This window comes from Seriola lalandi, unplaced genomic scaffold (genome assembly GCF_002814215.2).
Source record: "Seriola lalandi dorsalis isolate HSWRI2012SDOR001 ecotype SW California unplaced genomic scaffold, Sedor1 jcf7180002054576, whole genome shotgun sequence".
Taxonomy (NCBI): Eukaryota; Metazoa; Chordata; class Actinopteri; order Carangiformes; family Carangidae; genus Seriola; species Seriola lalandi.
The window spans coordinates 916,622-937,502 of record NW_019525129.1 but is presented as its reverse complement, the minus strand read 5'-3'; the positions used below and the strand labels follow the sequence as shown (position 1 = coordinate 937,502).

At 41.0% G+C, this 20,881-nt stretch overlaps 1 long non-coding RNA gene across 1 annotated transcript; it reads right to left on the bottom strand.

The window, feature by feature from the left end:
* Nucleotides 1–5,919: 5,919 nt before the first annotated feature.
* On the bottom strand, nucleotides 5,920–13,319 carry LOC111663436 (uncharacterized). The gene is made up of 5 exons (XR_015437923.1): nucleotides 13,197–13,319; nucleotides 10,753–11,136; nucleotides 9,704–10,003; nucleotides 8,997–9,059; nucleotides 5,920–7,927 (listed from the first exon to the last, which is right to left on the bottom strand). It is a non-coding gene; the product is annotated as an uncharacterized LOC111663436 (long non-coding RNA).
* Nucleotides 13,320–20,881: the final 7,562 nt, after the last annotated feature.

Sequence of the window (20,881 nt, the reverse complement as noted above, 5' to 3'; positions counted from 1 at the left end):
GAGCATTTAAAAGATGTGCTGAGCAAAGTGCCAAATTTCAGAACTGGTTAAAAGCCAAGTTAATGACATAAGTTTTCTTTTAAAAACACTTATCAAGCTTCTGCTCTGATGGTCGTGTGTTCCATAGCTCCGGGCCGTGACAGAGGCCTGATTCTCCTACAGCTGTTACTGGGAACCTTCAATAAACCAGCAGCAGAGGATCTCAGTGGATGTTATAGTTAAACAGGGAGTTAGTAATGTAGTTTGTTGATCGCCCATGAAGGGCTTTGTATATAAGGAGGAGGAGCTTATAATCAATTCTAAATGTAACAGGAAATTAAACTGGACTAATGTGCTCTCTGCTCTTGGTTCTGGCTCACAGCCAAGCAGAAGAGTTTTGAACGAGTTGAACTCTCTCAGTAAAAAGTGCATCACAGCTTGACATGAAGGCATTACTGTCTTTCAGCATCTTTTTGACCTCCAGGGAGTTCATTTCCCCAGGTTACTAAACAGCACTGAGGGAAGGATGAATGAGACAAATACAGAGAGGTCCTTGAAGAAAACCTGGTCCAGAGTCCAGGAGACCTGAGACTGGAGCAGCGGTTCAGCTTTCAGCTCCACAATGACCCAAAGCAAACAGTCAAGACAACACTGGAGTGGCTCCAAGTTCAACTTTGAGGAGTTCAACTATTCAAACTTGTTTTTAGCCATGCTAGCAATGTTGTGGTCCACCAGTGGCTCTGACACAACAATTATTGGATGGGTTACCTTTAAGTTATTGCACAGACATTGGTTCCCAGACAATGATCCTCCACTGACCCCACTGTAGTTTTCCCGTAGCACAACCATGAAGTTGACATTTGATGATGATTAAAGTTCCTTTCATCTCTTTCAAACCCCACAATGTACATTTAAAATATATGAATGTCATACGTCTTAGTTCGTTTCTTACAGGAGCTATTTGAAGGTTTTGCTGTTGCTACATGGCCAGCATTAGCATCAATAGCTGTATACTTACCAGTCTTCCCAAGTGCTTCAGCCATTGTTGCGTTTACAATAGAAGAGGTTATAACATGTCCTACATCTTCAGGGCAGCCTGGATGCTACAGTGACTCGGAATCAGAAAGTGTTAAGCTGAGACAGTTCTCAGTGAGTAAAGGAATGAAGTTTGATGGTGAACTCACAATGTAAGGAGACAGCTGTTAATGCTAATGTTAGCTAAGGAGCATTAGCAAAACTTACAAATAGATCCTTTAAAAGGAGACTTTAGAGAAGTGTTTTCATTAATGTCTTCTCTGCTGCTCAGTGACAGGAAGGGGAACAGAAACTTTCTGAGGAATCTGTGCAGAAGGAACCAGCCCACACCCTCCTACACTGATGTGACTTCTTCTTCTGTTTCATGTAAACTCAGTCTTATGTTTGTTCTGCTTTTCCTGTTTTTGACAATCAACAATGTGGTTTCTGCTTTGAGTTTTGGAACGCACATCTGAAAACTGAAAACTGGTAAACGGGCTTTTGCTATACGTCCACCACTTCATGCGTTATTATAGTCAGTCTGTCAAACAGCACCCTTTTTGTAGAACAAGTGTGCTTTGTTTTGTTCTCTCACCTCTTTGGAAGAGGGGCCCGGGCTCAGTTTGTGGACTAACAGGAAGCTGTTGGGCCCCTGATCAAAGCAGACTGAGGCCTGAGCACTGTCAATCCCAGTGTTCAGCAGCGACATTCTGTTTGGGATTATCACACCTGTGGTTCAGGGATTAATCCCAGCACAGACATGGGAACCAGGGACAATTGGGCTCCAGAGGTTGAGTGCAAAGAGGGAGGAGGGGCATGCTGACCAAGTGCATCCCAGGACTTTGCCCCCATGAGTCCCATGGGTGGATCAATAGGTTGAAAAGAATGGAAGCAGGTGCAGAGAAAGTTTGGTCTATGAAACCATATTGGCTTAGAATCGTACCCATCAGCTGCTGGTTTGGTGGCTGTCAGTTTTTTTCTGGTTTCCTACCAGTGACTGAACTAACACAGAATTTGAATTTGAGCAAGAAGCACCTCAGGTATACACCTAATGAGGAAGAGGAAGCTAAAACTACAGAGGTCTCAACTCATGGATCCATTTTTGGTCCACTAACAGCTGTAAATGTATATGTGATCCAAATTATTTGGTTTCATTCATTCTCAAAAACACAAGCTTTTTGACAGATGGTAATTCTGGAGGCCAACCTTCAAATAGAAACACCAGTTTCCAGTTAAACAATATAGATAGAGCTGGTCGACCATTAATCAGAAGGTCGGTGGTTCGATCCATGGCTCCTCCAGTCTGCATGTCGAAGTGTTGGGCCAGACACTGAAAATTGCCCCTGCTGTACCATCGGTGTATGAGTGAGTATGTGTGATAGAGATGAAGAGTCTATATAATGCAAACGCTGCATGACTGTGTGTGTGACTGGGTGAATGTGACTCGTAGCGTAAAGTGCTTTGAGTGGTCATTAAGACTAGTAAAGCTCTGTATAAATGCAGATTAAAACCTGTCAACAGCCAAACTACTGACCAATCAGATCACTGGAAAAACTGAGTCATCATTCCTGCAGGATCCAGGGACAAAAGACTTTACAATTAAATGTTGAATAATAACGAGCAGTAGACATTTATATAAATCAGTGGAATCATTTTGCTATTCCAGACCAGCATGTGTCCACTCTGATATTAAAACAGAGCTTCTAACAAACAGAGAAGAGTTTATGACACTAAATAACTACATAATAACTATCGTAGCTTCATTTTAATTGAACAAATATTCTTTAATCCGACTGGATTCCTGACAGCGTCGATGCTTTTCCTCTTCTTCCATCACCACAGCTCAGGACAACATGAGGAGACTCTGTGATAATAACTGGAAATAAAAATTAAACCTGTGATGTCTTCGATCAGAACAATGATCCACATGTTGTTTAATATTTCCCATGATTATGAATTTTATTTATAATTTTTAAACATTTCAGTCAGACTGACTCTTCAGACATCAGCGACTTCTCTCCTCTTCTTTCTCTCCTCTTTTCTTTCTCTCTGCAGCAGAAACAGTCTGACATTAACTTTAACTTTTATCTGCTTCACATGTTCATGACAGTTTGTTCATCATCAGACTGAAGAGCAAAAATATTCAGTGAGAAACTTAATGATAATTCATGCTCTTATTTTCAAAATATCCTTAGTGTGACTTTAATAATTACAATTATTTCTAGTGTTTCTTTTTTATTCCAGTATTGTGATCACATTGTTTACATTTCACCTTGTTGAATTTCACTTTATGACATCACTATAACTGAACTTACCTGCAGGTATCAGTGTCTCTGCTCATATCATATTACTACTTTATTACAACGACTCTGCCTCGTTCTCATGACGTGCTCGTACCTGGACAGGTAAACCCAGAGTTAACTGACCCAGTAGATAACCAGCTTCATAGGACAGGTGATCAGGACAATGTTAGGTTCAGTTTAACTTGCTTCAAGCAGTACAGGCCTCTGATCATATAACTGTTGAAGTCTGCTCCTCTGTTCCCCTGCTCACGGTTCATCTCCCTGCAGTTCCCCCTTTTCTCCACCAGATGTCCTCCCTCCATTGTTTCATCCACAGGGATGTTCCTCAGTCTTTATCAGTCCTGCATTGATCCCACCAGCCCATGGTTCGTGTTCAGAGACGGATCATCTGTTTTTTTGCTAGTGTTGCTCCTGTGAAGTATCTTGTTGTTTGTTCCTGCTTGTTCTTCTGTCCTCCTGTGAGTCTTTTGCTTCATTAGTAGTTACTTCACTACATCAGCCTGGCTGTGTGTCAGCATTCAGGCCCTCTGCCTGTGATGCCATTCACTGTGGCTCTGTATGATCATATATATTTAAACGCGATCACTTGCTACCATGAAGCTCAGCGAAAGTTCAGTCAAGAAGACGTCACATGCCCCGTTTCCTGCTCTGTCTAAGCTCCACCCACTCATTCTCGTCTTCATCCAATTACAACCTGACACGCTGGTCTTTAGTCAATCACCTGTGAGCTGTCAAACTTGTGTTCTCTCTCTGCTGTCATACAGCTCCCACCTCCACCCTTCACCACCTCCACCGTTGAGTCTGACCATCTCCAATCAGACCATCGATCAGAAGTTTCCCTCTCATGAAGACGTTCCATCCTCGAGCTCCACTCCTCATCACCATCATCACCACAACCAGCGTCTTGGCTCCGGGGGAGGTTTCCTCTAATTGAGAGGGCCTTAAACCTATGGATCGTTTCCACGGTGATCCAAAGTCTATTCCTTCTGTTCACAATAAATTTCACTTATTTGATCTGCTGATGATGATCAGCTTTCCTTCTTCTCCTGACAATGCAGAGAACCACCTATGGCATTTAATTAGTTAGTTAATTAGTCTAACTAATTAAAAGCCATAACCACCTCCTTGTTTGTTTAGCTAATTCCTGCAAGTTCATTCCTCCTGAGACAGTTTGACACCTTCATGTCTCCAGCCTGAGAAAAAAAGATCAAGAACAATGTCTTCAGAGCTCTTGTTCCCGGAGCTTGGATCCTTCATCAACGGTGAAATCCTCCAGCTGAAGATTTTTAGTTCCAATCACACATTTTAGTCCCAGATCTGGTGCCCGCTAAAACCCTTCCTATACACACATACACACACAAACACACAGATACACACACATCATCACAACCTTACTCAAAATAACAACTTCACGTATTCTCTCACTTTGTTTCAAAAACACTGACTCAACCCTTCAGTCCCTTGAAAGAGACACTTGCAGAATCTGTCATAGTTGCAGTGGGGACACGTGTGGACACAGCTGCCTCTTGTGGACGAAACATTTCATGGTCTGGAGATTGGCAGAGTGAGTATGATGGACTCCACCAGCTGCTGCATCTTTGTTTCATCTAAAAGCTAAAACATCAATTAGAATGAAGTGATTTCTCTCTTTCCATCTGATTTCAAAATAGAAATAAATGTAGAAATACAGAAATAGCATTTTTCATAACCAATTCATTAATCTATTTAATTATTTATTCTGCATTTACAGTATCCTCAGGTTGTGTCCCCCACTCTTTGGAACAACCTTCCTGAGGAGATTAGACTGGTGAGCTCTTTAGCCTCTTTCAAATCACTCGTTAAGACATATTTTAATAGGTTTGCTTTCTCCGCACTCGTCTGAATATACTTTATTTATTACTCTATTATTTTATTGAATCATTCTCCTGTTTATTTATCATTAATTAGCCAGACAGCCCTAATTTTCTTTGTTGAAGGATTTACTTAGGCATTGAACTGTAGTGATATTTATGTGTCAATGAAATATACCATCATGCTTTCCATGCATAATCATAAATAAAAAATGATGAGTAATCCTGTGTGGATAAAACTATTAACAGTTTCTCTATGACCCTTCACATATTACAAATTGGTAAAGGTGCAGTACACTGGTTCCGCAGCAGGTGTATGCAACACCACATGACTGGGTTTATGGTCACACTTAAACTGACTGGGATTCTTTTTTTCAGGTCATCAGGTCATTATACATGAAAACATCAACATCAGTCTTATTTACATTTTGGTGAATTAGAATCAGAATCTGGTTTATTGCCAAGAGGAATTTGCTTTGGTGTGTTGGTGCAGAACAATAAACGTAGCAATAAGAAAAGTAATGTAAGCAAAGGTAAAAGAAACAAGTACCGCAGGTCATTTAGCTTAAAGATACATTGAAAAAGCTTCAAAGTTAAACTCTCTAAGTGTTATTTTTGCAGTTTGGGCCGTCACTGTGTTTGCTTTGCGAATGCAGCTCCACATCAGTGAAGAACGAAGTGAACACATTTTTCAGTTAAATGGCTTCATACTACAATTTGTTTGGATTAGTTTTGTGATACATTGAGTATAAAATATGTTGTATTTATCTAAGAAAAGAAAAAAGGAAATAAACTTTATTCCAAGTCTTGTCAGTCAGCACAGAATCAAGCATTAGTTTGGCTTTAGGTTTCAGATCAAAACTCCTAATTCCTCTTTACATCAAAACTCCTGCGGCATTTAGGCTCAGACAATTTTGCCAAAAGTTGATGTTAAATTGAAACATTATGTACAGACACTCAGATTGTAATAATTTAATTCCATGGGACAGTAAAATCATTTAAATTAAAAAAAACCCTCTTGATGGAGCCTTGATCTGTCCTTTTGTCTTTCTGAGGATATATAGTGAAGTACAGCACAGTATGACTGCCATCTTGTTATGTTTTAACAAATAAGGAAAACAATGTTGAAAAAAAACATTTTCATTTTGTTTTTGCATTAAACTTTGTTTTTGCCCAGAGTCAGAGTCAAATATGAGAAGAGTATCAACACAATGAGAAAATGTCTTTAGTGGGGATACAGTGGAAGTTTGTACAAACACAATGAGAAGTGTGTGCGTGTGTGTGTGTGTGTGTGTGTGTGTGTGTGTGTGTGTGTGTGTGTGTGTGTGTGTGTGTGTGGTCTCTTTAAGGGATTCTGCCTCTTCTTCTATTGTGGCTTGGCTCTGAAAGTCAAAGCTGGTTTACCTGTGGAAGTTTTGGATGTCATCTGCACGTCACACCTGTCACTGAGTGGTAGTAGAAGAAGCATATATTACTTTCCTGCACGTGCTGAATTCAACCTGCTGAAATAATAATTTTACTTTCCCATATAGTTCTGTTACAGTGGACTACACAACAAAACAAGCAACTCAGATTTTACAACTCAATGTAAAAAAAACCTTAAAACCTTAATGAATGACTGGCAATAAACGAAGGCCTTTTTCTAGACTAGTGGATTAAAGATCTTTTAAAGAACCATGGATTCCCTGTTGTAGGACACAGAACAACTTCCTTGTGTGATTGGAAGATTTTGGCTTGTTGCCACAAACACTGAAACACATTGTTCTTACAATACAGTTGTTCTGCGTTGCTGGAGTTTTGATCTCTACCTTTTCTACCTTGGAAGGGGGCGGAGCTCTGCCAGGAATCCCTGGTGAGGAGCTGGAACCATTAAGTTCTTCTTCAGACATGTTTTAAATGATATAAAATACTCTGCTATGATCTAATGTGGTTTTCTACAAAATGGAAGTTCATCTACTCTTACTTCCTCATTGAGAAATCTGGGTCAGGAGTCATGCAGCCCACCACTGCTTTCACTGGGTTGAGACCCAGACTGAAGAGTTTTTGAGGAGTCTGATGTATCAGAGCGGTTAGCGTAGTTAGCATCTTTTATTTGTTTATGTTGTTTGTTAGCTTGTAACTGGCAGTGACTGACACAGTGTTAGCAGTTGTGCTAATGCTGATTCAGGTTTGTTTAGCCCCGCCCCCTGTCCCCACAAGTTGACAGGATTGGTTCCTGAGGTTTGTGACGTATGAAACTCTGGCTGTCTGAATCTGTTTTTATGAGACTGTCATTGGTTCACTGCAGTTCAAGGTGGAAACACTCAGTCATGGTGTTGATGAACTTTTCTCTCATCATATGTCTGTATTATATAAACACATCATATGGATTTTAACAAGGTTAAACACTGGATTTTCATCAGAGGCTCTTTACAATAAAAGAAATAAAATTATTCAATGATCAAAAAATTTGCCTTTTGATCCAAGTTTGGATTCATTCTGCTGACATTTATTTGTCTTTGTCGCTTTCTGGGGTGTTTGTTTCATCTAAAATTTTTACGCTGACACTTTGTTCTTGTTTTTCTTGTTCTGCATCAGTATCAGCAGTGGAGAGGTTGTTGGTCTCACTGTCTACAGAACCATCACTCTTCCTTGTGGAGCGGAAAATCACAGCTCGAGTCCCTGTTTGTGAAACACTGCCCTCATGAACATTTCCTCCAGACATGTTGGAATCAGTAGGATCTTCCGGAGAGGGGGGTGAGTTTTCCGAGACTTTTCCCTTTGTCTGGTTGCATCTTCTGTCTGGAAGAGAAAAGTTTTAGTTATGATATAACAAAACAGCAGCAGGCAAACTTTTTATCTTAATTTTGTAATAATAATAATAATATTTTTTAATAATAATGTTGTCTGGAATATATCTGAAGGATTTGATACAAACATCAAAACAGAATAAATGTTTTAACTTGAAGCCATTGCATTTTATTGGAAGAGCTTGATTCTGTGCTGAAGAGACGCTCCATTATTGAGAGTGTGGATAAAGGAGCTTTCAGACTGTGTCGGTCTGTTGAGGCTGATCAGAGAGACTTTCTTCAACACTGGAAACCAAACATGAAAATCAAAAAAGAGGGACATGTAGGCCTGAGCTGGAAGGAAAATGAGAACAATTGCAGGGAACCATTTTTTATTTTACTTTAATTTATTTATTTATTTATTTTATGTTCTGATATTAGTGCAAGTTGAGTGTGAGTGTATGTGGTTGTGTGAGTAATGTAGGGGATTTTGATCCCAAATTGTTGTATTGTTACTGTATGTTGTAATCTGTATGGGATGTGATAAGAAAATGATTTAGATATTGGGAAAAAAATAAGAAGGTAGTCATAATAATAATGCTTTTTTTCTATGATAATGCTATGTAAACCTCTGTATCTGTTAACACACTAACCCTACTTCAAAGCCTTCAGTTTCGTTCACTTTAGAGGGCATAAAAACTTTGCAAAGTGCTTGCTGCTGTTTGTCAAGCTTATTGTTAGGAGCGGATTTTGAGACAAATTGCCTTTAGAATGAAGGGAATGTGAATGTCCAGACCAGAACCACGGACCGTTATGTCCCCCTTGGTCCGATCTGAGGTTCACTCACATCGAATGACAAGTGTTTGAGTGATAAAGTCTGATAAAGTTTAAGCAAACATTTGGATCTTCACAAAGGAAAGACTTGTTCCAGGGCAAATGAGCAAAACAGAATATAACAGGGCCCACGCTGTAATACTGCCAGACTTACACCCGTCGTCATTCATGTGACTAATACTTGAATACAACATATCAAACACATTATATAACATCAAACATTCAAAGAAAAGTGAAGAGACACTTACTGATGCAGTAAAGAATAATCAGTGCCGCGGCCACCGAGAGAGAAAAGCAGACAACAGCAAATACTAAAAGACAAATGCAACAAAAGAGCTGTCAGAGTTTGAACACCTGGAAATTATAAATAAACTCAGGTAATACTGAACATTATAAATGATGCCTAGAAAATTGTGTAACAATTGTATTTAGAGGATGAAGTGCAGTGAAGAATGAAAATGAACAACTGGAACCATGTCTTCTTGTCTTAAGACTAGTTCAGACTTACTGCAGAACTATATTGGTGTCAGTTACAGTTACAGCTCAGTTATCTCTATATCCTTGCATGTGCAGTAATTAGCAGGACATATCTACTGCAGACAAAATGATATAACAAAAGTTAGTGTTTTGCTTTATAAAGTTGTTATTTTTAAAGGTTAAAACAATGCAATATTTAGAAGTGTATATGCTTCCATGGGCTTGTGAGGGTTGACCTCTACACAGATTGTAAAAGACATTGAGACTTTGCCAAAATCTAAAACAACACCTTCTGTGTATGTTGAGTTTTTTGTCTTGATGTACAATTTTATGCAATGACATTAACATGCAACAGTCTCTGCATTGGTATTAGTGTTTGCTGTGTTTCTAGCTTTGTGATGTGCCATCACAGAAATAGAGAACTTAGCCTTTAACTCTGCCTGTGTGCACAGTAACTAGATGGAGCAGATTGAAGTACCTGGAGTAGGTGGAGAAGGTGTCATGTCTGTAGTTGCACTCAGAGTCTGGTGTGAAGTGGGGTTATAAACCGTGCAGGTCACTTTTAGTAACCCTGTGATGTTGACTGTGCTCCTGATGCTGTAGGTGTCATCTGTCTCATTGGTAATGGTGGTTTCATGTAGTTCCAGTGTACGTTCATGTCCCTCCAGAAGGTCCCCGGACCTCCATGTGACCTCAGGTTTAGGGTAACCTCCTTTCGTGCTGCAGGTTGCAATCTTCTCATCGTGGTTTATCTCAATTTTAGGTTCATGGAAAGGAGCTGGAGATGGGTCAGCATTAGTTTATTGTCATTTTTCATGTGTGTGAATATTATATGACTGGAACATTAACATGGCATGTTAAATAAAAGCAGTGGGGTGCAGTGACTTTTACAGATAGGCAAACAGTTTCGGGGCCAGTTTTACAAAGATGTTTCAGACTGATCTGTAGTGTTAGGTCAGTCTTAACTTCGCTCATAGTTCAGTCTGATGTTAGTCAGACTGTTACACAAAAATAATCAATGACTGAGCAGTAGCACCAAGCAACAAAAAACAGAAAAACATGGCTAATAATTTGGAGTTTGCTAACATTATTATGGAGAGAGCAACGAGAAGAAAAAAAGTTTTTAGACACCGCAGACATTTTTTAAAATTGTTTCACTCTTCAAGTAAAACAGTGACTGAAAAATGTGTAATCTGATCCGTGACTTAAAATCCATGATACAGTCTGTTGTGTGATTTTAGTGATCCGTTGCACCCCTTATGAACAATAATGTAAATTATAGTTTAACAACAATAATAGGCATATGAAAATATTACTAAATAATGAAATACATCAGAAATGTTATTTTATAGTTTCAAGGAAAATATATTTAAATGTAAGAGGTCTGAAGCCAATTAACTATTTCAATTCTCCATAGAGATATCTTAAAATTGAAGTGTACTTGAATAGAGTTTATTCTAAATTAAATGCTGTTACAATATCAAGAAATTGGATTTGTCAGGAAACAGGAAACAGAAAAATACTGACCTGATACATGCAGTGTCACCTGACAGAGCTTCTCAGGTTGATCTGATGTTGAATTTATAAAAATAACTTCAAAGGCGGTTTTGTCATCTTTCAGCATCAGTGACTCAATGACCAGTGAGAAGTTCCCAGAGGATAACTGATCAGGGAAGATTTTAGTCCTGTTTTTAAATAACTGGTGTTGGTATTTAAACTCTTCTTTTCCTTTTGCGTAAACATGTGCAACGATCAAAGCTTTGCTTTGCCCCTGCCAGTATATGAGGCTTTCCTCAGGCTGGAATGGTTTGCTGAAGGTGCATTGGCATTGCCAGAGCCAGGAAAATCCTATGGTTCCATTTTTAATGATGTTTGCAGATGATAATGGCAGCAGCAGAAACAAATGGAAAACTGTAAAGAGAGAAAAAGGATTAATTAAACGCACGGTCTGTAACTTCTTCCTCTAGGGCTCTCTCAATTAAATCAATAACAAAAGACGACATCATGAAATAGTGTGGGATCATGGGAGTTGTTGTCTTCCCCACCATTACCCCAAGCTGCCATTTGGATTCCTTCAGTGTCAGTGGTTCAGGAAATCAAACAGACCCGGTGATTCTAACTGTTAAAAACACTGAATGAAGCAGTTTGACATTAAAAGTCAGTGTTTGAGCGACGCTGTACGGAGGACAGAGACTCAGGGAAGAGCTGGAGCTGAGGTTTGTTCTGATTGTTTCTTTAATAACTTATGAACCAGACGTTCAGCAGGTTTTTACCAGCAGCTGAATTATCCACAGAGGTGTCCTCCTCTCCATAACAAACACACCAGGGGATTAAAACCAGTAGAAACACTGAATAAAGCAGTTTATGTTTAAAGATCAGAGATTCATAGATGCTCTTCAGTGACACAGGACAGGACGTCTCCAGCAGCTGGGAGCTGAGCTGTCTAACATTTCCTCAGCTTGTTTCTCTGATAACTTCAGATCCAGACGTCCGACGACTAAAATCCTTCATCTGGTTCAAATATAGAGCTGAAAACCACCAACGTGTAAAAAGTGTATGTGGATTAAACTAGATAAAAGTTAATGGTGAGCTTCTGTCAGACAAACACACTGACACATGATCATAGGGGGGTAAGCAGGAGACGCATCAGAGGGTTGAAAAAAAACGACCTGTGCGGTTGTTCAGGTTGGATGAGTGGTTGGTTACATATCATATGTAAATCTTTTTTAGCTGTTACAAACTATGTGTATATACAAATCATTTACAAAGCTTTATGCACTCCCCTAAAGTGTTGTCCATGTCTAAATGTGTAGCATACAATTTTCACTTTTCCTAAAACTAGCTGGTTTTGTGGTCTATTCTTTAGTTTAACAGTGTCTAAACAGGAGCATTAGATTGCCAAACTGGCGTCCTGCCACACATTTTACTTCTTAATTATAGGAAGATGGTCTCCATTGTTTTTAAACCAATCTACCTCTGAGTTCTGGGTCATTGCTTAAATAATCTGCACACTTCATGATAGAGGTCTTCAGCTTCTGCTCATTACTCACTTTTTACATGTTGCTGCCACCAAAAGTGCAACATCAGATATGATACTGATATAACTTATCTATAGAGTTTTACATTGTCATGAATGAGACGGCCCAGGGGCCCATTACCATGTTCTTTTGCAAGCCAATCATATCATTCAATGACCAAAAGGTGGTCCACCAGTAATTCTTCTGTCCAGTTCCCTCTGAGCCCCCCACACAGCCTCCTTATAGGTTCTCCAGGCACAATCTTATAGGTCTTCATACCGTCTTAAATGGAATATATTCTCCCTAAATTTTTAACAGAATTATTAGGTGTTACTTTAAGTTGTAATGATCTCATATCACAGATTTCTCTGGTTTGAGAATTAATAGAAACATTTAAGAAAATGACAAATTAACAACATTGAGAACATATGTCTAGTTGACTCTAGACATTTTAATGAGGAAGGTTACAGATTATAACTTTTAAAAATTACCCAGGGCCCTTAATGCCAAACTTCAGTTTCTACCAATGTTCCTTGACATCAGCTACAGTGTATTGAGAAAGTGTTCAGATCCCTTAACTTTTATGACATTTCTTATGTTGTAGCCTTCTGCTGAAATTGCATTCTGATAGAACACTTCCTTTTTTATAAAGAGGACAGTTTGCGAGGACATGTCATAGAACATAAAAGGAAAGATAAGACTGGTCACTCAAACAAATTACTGATATACCAAAGTCAATAACGTTAATTTTTTGATTTGACTGATTTCCTGAAAGCTAAGAAAAAGACAGACTTTACATTAGGACCAGGTTGAGACAACAGAGGACTGCTCTTCATGTGGAGGCTAAATAATAAACCTCATACTGGTGGGAAAAAAATCTTTTATTCTAGTAGCTATCCTGTGATGAATTTTAGTTGTGAGTGAATTAATAAAAGTCAAATAATAATATCTTACCAAGCGATAATGCAGACAGCACGTATGTCATAAATCCAACCATGATATTCTTTCACTAAGATGTTCCCATGTAGCTGAAAAAGAAAAAGCTGTCACTCATGGTCTAGACAGGCTACATGAAATTCCACTTCCCCTTCAATTGTTTGCCCCTCCCTCTCTCTCTCTCTTCCTCTCTCTCCCTTCCTCTCCGTTTGTCTAAAATTCAAAGGTTTGTGTGTGATAGAGAGAAAGTGTCACACTGACAGTGTGGGGGAAGAAGCTGTTGCTCAATCATAGTAACTGTGTGTGTGTGTCTCTGTGTGTGTGTGTGTGTGTATGTGTGTGTGTGTGTGTGTGTGAAGCCACCGACAGACTGTGAGATGTGAGATTTCAGCAATCTTGGCCACATATGGATTGACGTATTGATGGTGGTACACAGCGGTGGCCCTGAGAGCTCAACACACTGCAACTTAAAAAAACACATGCAAATAGACAAAACCATAGATTGTAAGTAAAGATGGACGCAGCCTCAGAGGTTTCTGAAGAGCGTTTTTGAAGCTAAGAGTGAGCTCTCCACTGCCGCCATCTTGGCAGTGCCTGACTCTAGTGGTCATTAGAAGAACTGCAGGTTTTAGCACTTCATTGCTGTCTTCACTTTTCAGCCCCAGAGGTTGATGCTTTGACAAAACACAAACAACTTCAGAAAACATCTTCATCAATTAGACAACACATGCTGCAAATACTCACAACGCAACAGAAGTGTTTCCAGGGGACACAAAAAAGTGATGAACCTGGCCGGGATGAAATTGTTTAAGCTAAAAGCAATGAACAACAAGTGAAGAAGTTCATATGAATCGTAGAGACAGATGAACAACCCAAAAACACAACGCCTGTCGCCAGTGCAGAGGCATAAAAAAAAGACATGAATGATTGAGTGATTATTTTTTTCCTCCGGGTTGTCATTAGGTAGTCATTGCTTTCCTTGAACTCATTAGCATCAAAATGTATTTGTAATATAATGAAAATTTTGTGAAATATTTTTTGAGACTGACTTTGTTTATCTCTGCAGTATGGACACTGAGGCGGAGGTCTAGATCAAGGGAGATTTGACACTGACCACTATGATGCTTAGGAGGAATATGAAGTAGTAAGTCCATAGAGACATATGAAACTGACCCAGAACCAGACCCAGACACAGAACCAGAACCAGACCTAGACCCAGAACCAGGCACAGACCTAGACACAGAACCAGACATAGACACAGAACCAGAACAGGACACAGACAGAGAATAAGACCAAGAACCAGACCAAGACCCAGACCAAGACCAAGACCCAGACCCAGACACAGAGACAGAGACAGACACAGAGATAGAGACAGAGACAGAGACAGAACCAGAACAAGAACATAAACAAAATGTGTATAAGATGACTCAGGATATGAGAAATGCACATAGTTCCAAGAACAGATATGCCTCTATAAGGACAGATGTCCAAAAAATGATGACTATCACCTTGGGAACTCCCCTTGGAAAGTCCCCTCGGGAGAACACATAATTGGGGGATGCTTTCTGGATTTCCAGTGAACCACATGTATGAGAGGTGGAAGTAACAAAAATGAATTGATAATAATGGACTTGATGAAAATGCATGTGAATTGAAAATGGAGCAGTAAATGTTGGAAAGGCAGCAGACTGTGGCGCAAGTGCCCTCTTGTGGCAGAAGTGTGCAGTTGAACGATTAAGCACATGGGGCATGTAAACTGGTGAAGTGAGAGGATCACTGAGGACAGAGTACTGAGGGGGCATTCTGACATTATGTGGCTCGCTTATGCTAATGCTAGTTCATCTGCTCCTATTCAGTGGAGGGGAGACAATGCTGGTATTCTGTATAATATGAAAGTTTGTTTACACTGCAACTTAAGGATCAGTCAGTGAGTAATTTCTTCTTCCTATATACAATTGGAGTGTTATGAGTCACCATTTATCTATTAGTTGTTGAGTAAGCATATGAGTAATGGCAACCAGATGATAGGAATTTTTATTTATATTCTAAGTAATAAGCCACACATTGTTCAACTGGCACAAGAGCTGTACTGTTGTGCTACAATATAAGTCAGTGACGAAGAGTTAACTACTTGCTGTCAACAATAAATAAATGTCTAAATGTCTAAACACTATTTCAAATAAAATATCAATCAAGTTAATCAAATCAATTGACCATTTCTCATTCTATTTTTCCTTTCTATTTTGCCTCCTCCTCTGACTCAAGTGTCCCTTTGCTCGTTGCCTACATTTGAAGTAAATAAGATCACACAGAGGCTTATGGAAGCTCATTGGGCCATCACAATGAAGTTTGCCCGCAGACAGGAGTTTAGACAGTTTTTATTTATACTGTTCCAGTCTTGTCTACATTTTGTCCAGCAAAGCCCCGGTGGATGAGTAGTTGGAGTATGCTAATGATGTACTTATTCTATTTGTCTAGCAAGAGCTTTAGAAAGCTAACAATCTGTAATACAATGTGCATAATCTTGTGCATCTTCCACAGTATGTGTTCTTGAGTCATTCATTGCTTTTAATATAAAAATGTATTGCACAAAGTCACAATTTTTGTGATGAAAACCACATGTGCATTAGCTCAAATTGTAATGAGACTAAATGCAGTTTTGATGTGGAAAAGTTTGGCCTCAGAAAGCCAAACACTGAAAACCCCCTTCCACCACACAGTGAGGTACAGAGGGACATTCACTATTAAGACATTGTAGGGTTAACAATTACATTTATTTACAAGGTCATGTAGCAAGGGTTAAGAACATAGTTTCGGTTGGTACATTGAGGTGTACATTGCATTTAGTGCATTTATGCATCAGGAATTTTTTTTATGCCTCCACGCAGCTGAGTCATAGTCTGAGGCATATTGTTTTCAGGTTAACTGTCAGTACATACGTACATACGTCCCACATACGCCCATTCCTGTGGACATGATATCTAGGACTCAAAATGAACTGAGTAGATTTTTGTGGTCAAAGGTCAAAGGTCAAGGTTGTTGTGACCTCACAAAACCTCAAATTTGGTACTTACATTCACTTGAACTCAAGGATGAACTGATTTTGGTGGTCAAAGGTCAAGGTTACCGTGACCTCACAAAACACTTTTAAGCCATTACTCAATACTTCACAAAGTAATTCTGACAATATTTTATTTATACCTGGTTCCAGCTTCAACTCAGCTCATCAGTCTAGCCGCATTTCGACCAAAAAGTTCTTGGAACTTTTAGATCCAGGTACTACCCACTCCGGTTGTTGCAGTCCTTTATTTTGTTGAAGTCCTGTTTCAGTTTTTTTTTTTTACCTTCTCCCAGACCTGTTTCACGCTGTGGAAAATGTGTTTGCTCGCTCGGTGCTAACTCCCTGCTGACTTTTAAACATCGAAATCTCCAGTTACCGCTCGTCTTCCAAATGGGGGAGATGGGCTGTACCCACTTACTAATTAGCGCAGGAGTCATAGTGGAGAATGGGAGCCGAGTCGTTGGGCCAGGGGCCCAGTGTGTGGCGGCAAGATCACTGTGTGGCTGTGCGTGTGTCTTACTCCTTGCCATGAAGGAGGGTGCTTGGTGTCCCGATTACCTGTTTTCTTTTGTTCTCTGATTCCTGGTTGTTTAGTGTTTCTCAGTTATTCACAAACCAGCACTTTTAGTTACCTTTTTCAGTGATTTAATTTGTTTGAGTTTGATGATGAATGTAATTTTTTCCCTCACACATTGTTTTGTTTTCTGATCTTTCTTTCCTCCCGGGACACATTTTTACATTTGTTACATCCCCTTATCCCCTGGCCCCATCTAGGAATGTAACAAAATGGGGGCTCATCCGGGATCAAATTGGAAAGAGAGGATCTGGAGGTAGATTCATTGTGTGAGTATCGTGTTGTTCTAATTGTCTCTGCTCTGGTGGCGAGTATTGCTGCCTGAATTAAACCAGTGTCTAATCCTGTTAAGTGTGTGTGCAGCTTCCCTGGGTGAGTGTCCAGCTGGGCTGTGTTTAGCCTCTCCATCTGGTACTCTTTTGTTATTTTGCCTTTTTTTGTTTTAGGAGCAATCCTGGGTGGGGACACAGTTTCCTGGCGGGGGGTAGACATTTTCAGGGCTTTGGCCGCTGAGGTTCAGCCTTGAAAGTCGTCTTGAGCCCAGCACGCTCCAAGAAGACAGGTAGGTTAAATTTGTGTTAGCCAGGAGCTGGGGGAATTTGTTTTTCAATGGGACTAGTAGCGGTTTAATTCTCACTGTGCGGGGCAATTGTATGTGTGCTGTATTTGCCACTGGTGGGCTGTTGTGAATAGTTAAAGTTATGGCAACATTTGAGGTGCATACATTTGTGGCTGCTCCTCCATTGAGTGCACTACATAATTGCAGAAAAAAGATCTGTGTGAGATAACTGTGCATTATGACATCTTCGTAGCAGCCCTTATAAAAGTGCTCGTAGCTAAGGGGGTTCTTAACTTACTGGTGTCTGCAGAACCTGCTGTAATTGGTGATAGTGTGGCTGCGGTAGCGCTGCTTCGCCGGTGGAGGAGCCAGTTGAGCGGCAGCCGGTTAATGTAGTAACTCCTAGTCCATACGAGGCAGCAGAAGAGAAACCGCTAACGCTACCACCGTTTGATCCTTTCTCCGTCGATTCCACTCCTGGTTCTAAACTGGATGCGCAGATAAGAGTCTAACCTCCAGTTAGAAAAAGAGGAAAGAGAGAGGGAATTCCAGCTTTGCAGGGAGTTAGAGTTTAAGAAGTTGGAATGAGTTTTCTACCCGCACTTCTTCATCGTGTCCATGTGCAATCCAAGTTGGTTACTGGTTTTTTCTCAGTAGCTGTGCAGGATTCTTTCCCACTCGATGGCATTGACTTTATCATAGGTAATGACATTGCTGGAGGAAAGGTCTATTCTACACCAGAGGTTGTGGGTGTTCCTATATCTATGCCTGTGCCCGATAACTTGACACTGAGTCTTCCTGATGTGTTTCAAGTCAGCGTTCTGACTCGGGCTCAAGGTTGATCTGAATCTCAGCTTGTCTCAGTTTTGGCTGAGGATAAGTTTCCCCCCTAGTGGCGAATCAGTGAATTTTCAACCCACAGTGTCTGGGAGTGTCAGGGGTTGCTCGAGGTGACCTTGCCATTGACTCGTGATGCACTCATCCAGGCCCAAACGAATGACCCATCCCTGGCCAAATGCTTTGCTGCTGTTACTGATGTTGTTGGGTGTAACAAAAAACAGTCATATCTGCTGGATAGTGGCTTACTGGTGCGTTAGTGGGTTTCCCAGGTGGGAACTGGTGAAGGTGACATGAATGATGACTGGGGGACAGTCCATCAGATAGTGGTTCCAGCTAGCTGTCGGCAGCATGTGTTAGCATTAGCACATTAGCATTTGTGGTCTCTGCATCTAGGTATAACAAAAACCTATGACCATGTCCTGAAACATTTCTTTTGGCCTGGAGATAAAGCTGATGTGGCATGTTTCAAATTGTACTAAAGCCAAACCAGAAAGTGCCTCCGACCCCTCTGCATCCGGTTCCAGCTGTTGGAACACCTTTGAACATGTCCTTGTAGACTGTGTTGGTCCCCTGCCCAAAACAAAGTCTGGTAACCAGTTCATGTTGACAGTGAAATGTATTTCAACCCAGTTCCCTGAGGCAGTTCCCCTGAGGAAAATTACTGCCTCAGCTGTCGGTAAAGCCTTAATAAAGTTCTTCACTACATTTGGGTTGCCACATGTGGTACAGACCAACTAGAGTACAAATTTCATGTCTAAAACATTTAAACAAACTCTGTGGTCTCTAGGCATTTCACACTCAGTGAGCAGCACTTACCACCCTGAGTCACAGGGGGCACTAGAGCACTGGCACCAGACACAAGTCTATGTTACAAAAGTTCTGTTATGAGACTTGGAATAATTGGGATGAGGGTCTGCTCTTTGCCATCCGAGATGCAAAGTAGGAGTCTCTTCGGTTCAGTCTGGCTGAACTCATTTTTGGACACAATGTGCGTAGTCTATTGAAGGTGGCAGTTCATGTCTTTTTCTTCCTTTGGAACCAATGTATTGGATTTTGTCTCCAAATGTAAGACGAAATTGCATAAAGCAACTGCACCAGAGAGAGAAGCTCTTTCTTCTTCCCTGGCTGACATGAAGCTGTGGTTTGACCGTAAGGCAGATGTGTGTCAGTTCCATCTTGGTGACCAAGTGCTTGTTTTGTTGCCAGTACCAGGGTCTGCCCCTGTTTTTTGGGCTCCTTTGTGGTAGAGAAGGAGGTGTCTGACACAGACCATATAATTTCAACACCTGAACGCAAAAGAAAGATGTCAACATGCTGAAACCTTACTTTTCCAGGGACACGTCTCAGATCACACAGATGAGCTCTGAGATGTCTACCTCCTTGGTGTGTGCAGATGGCCCAACTGATGATGGACTCTACACACCCTCTGGTGGCTAACAGAGTGGTAGATTGACCAATACTGAGTTTTTTTGTCTGATTTTGACTCTCGTCTGTCTTTTCTCCTTGTTGAGCAGCGTGCTGACATCCTCACTCTATTTCACTCTTTTCCCACTCTGTTTGGTGATGTCCATTCCCGTACCACGCTTTTACAGCACGACATAGATGTTGGCCATACTGTGCCCATCAAACAGCATGCCTACTGTTGCCTACAGTCCCTGGAGTTCCCCGTCTATGCTAGTCTCAAGAGCTAATGGAAACCCCCTGTTCTGCACTGACTTCAGAAAATGCAGTTGCCGTGCCAGACTCTTTTCCATTGGACGACTGTTACGGATTGATGTATTGAAAACATCGGTCTTACCACAGTCATTACCAAACTCGACCTCCTGAAAGGGTACTGGAAAGTTCCATTAACTCCGAGACCATCAGACATTTCAGCTTTTGTTACCCCTGACCACTTTACTCAGTACACTTGTGGCAGGTGCGCTGTTCCTTGTCCCTCCTGGTGCGGCGCTGTGGTTTTTGTCCCGCTGATTGCTGGGCGGTGCCACACCTTTTATATAAGGGTCTGGTTCCATCCGTCTCTCTCTATTCTCTTCCAGGGCCATTTGTCCACTGTCGTTGTGTGGTTTGGTGTGACCGGTGCAGGTGTGGAGGAGCCATTGTGCTGTGGCTGTGCGCACACTGGAGCTCTGTTTGGCGTGTTGGCCATTGTGGCGCACGCTCGTTCTGCAGCGTACAGGTATGCACACCGCCGTTCTCCCTCCTGCTTAGCGTGCCATATTGCGCAGCAGTGACAGTTCATTCTCTGCTGCAGGTGGCGGATTACTGTCGCCGTGGGGACCGGGCTGCCCCGCTGGAAGCCCCTTGCGTGGGTTTGTGCATCCTCTTGGTGAGTTGGCGTTGTCCGTCCTCCTCCTTCCTTCTTGTTTGCCCCTGGCTAATCATTAATTTGTGCCATAGTTTGGATCAGGCAGAAGTCGGGGAGTAACTCCGCTGCTTGGCCAGCTGTGACGCTGCGCCGGTGAGGTCGATTTGGAAACTGATTCAACGCCACGGCTCGCTGGACGGCGTTGCTGTTTTGGCTCTATTGGTCTACAAGGTTTTACTATTTGTTTTATTGTTTGTTTGATTTTATGAATATTTGGTTCCGCTGTCTACTTACCGCTGTGTCGATGCGGCTGTTGTAGCAGTCTTTGCCACTGTTTTTGTTTATTGGTTTATACAAGTAT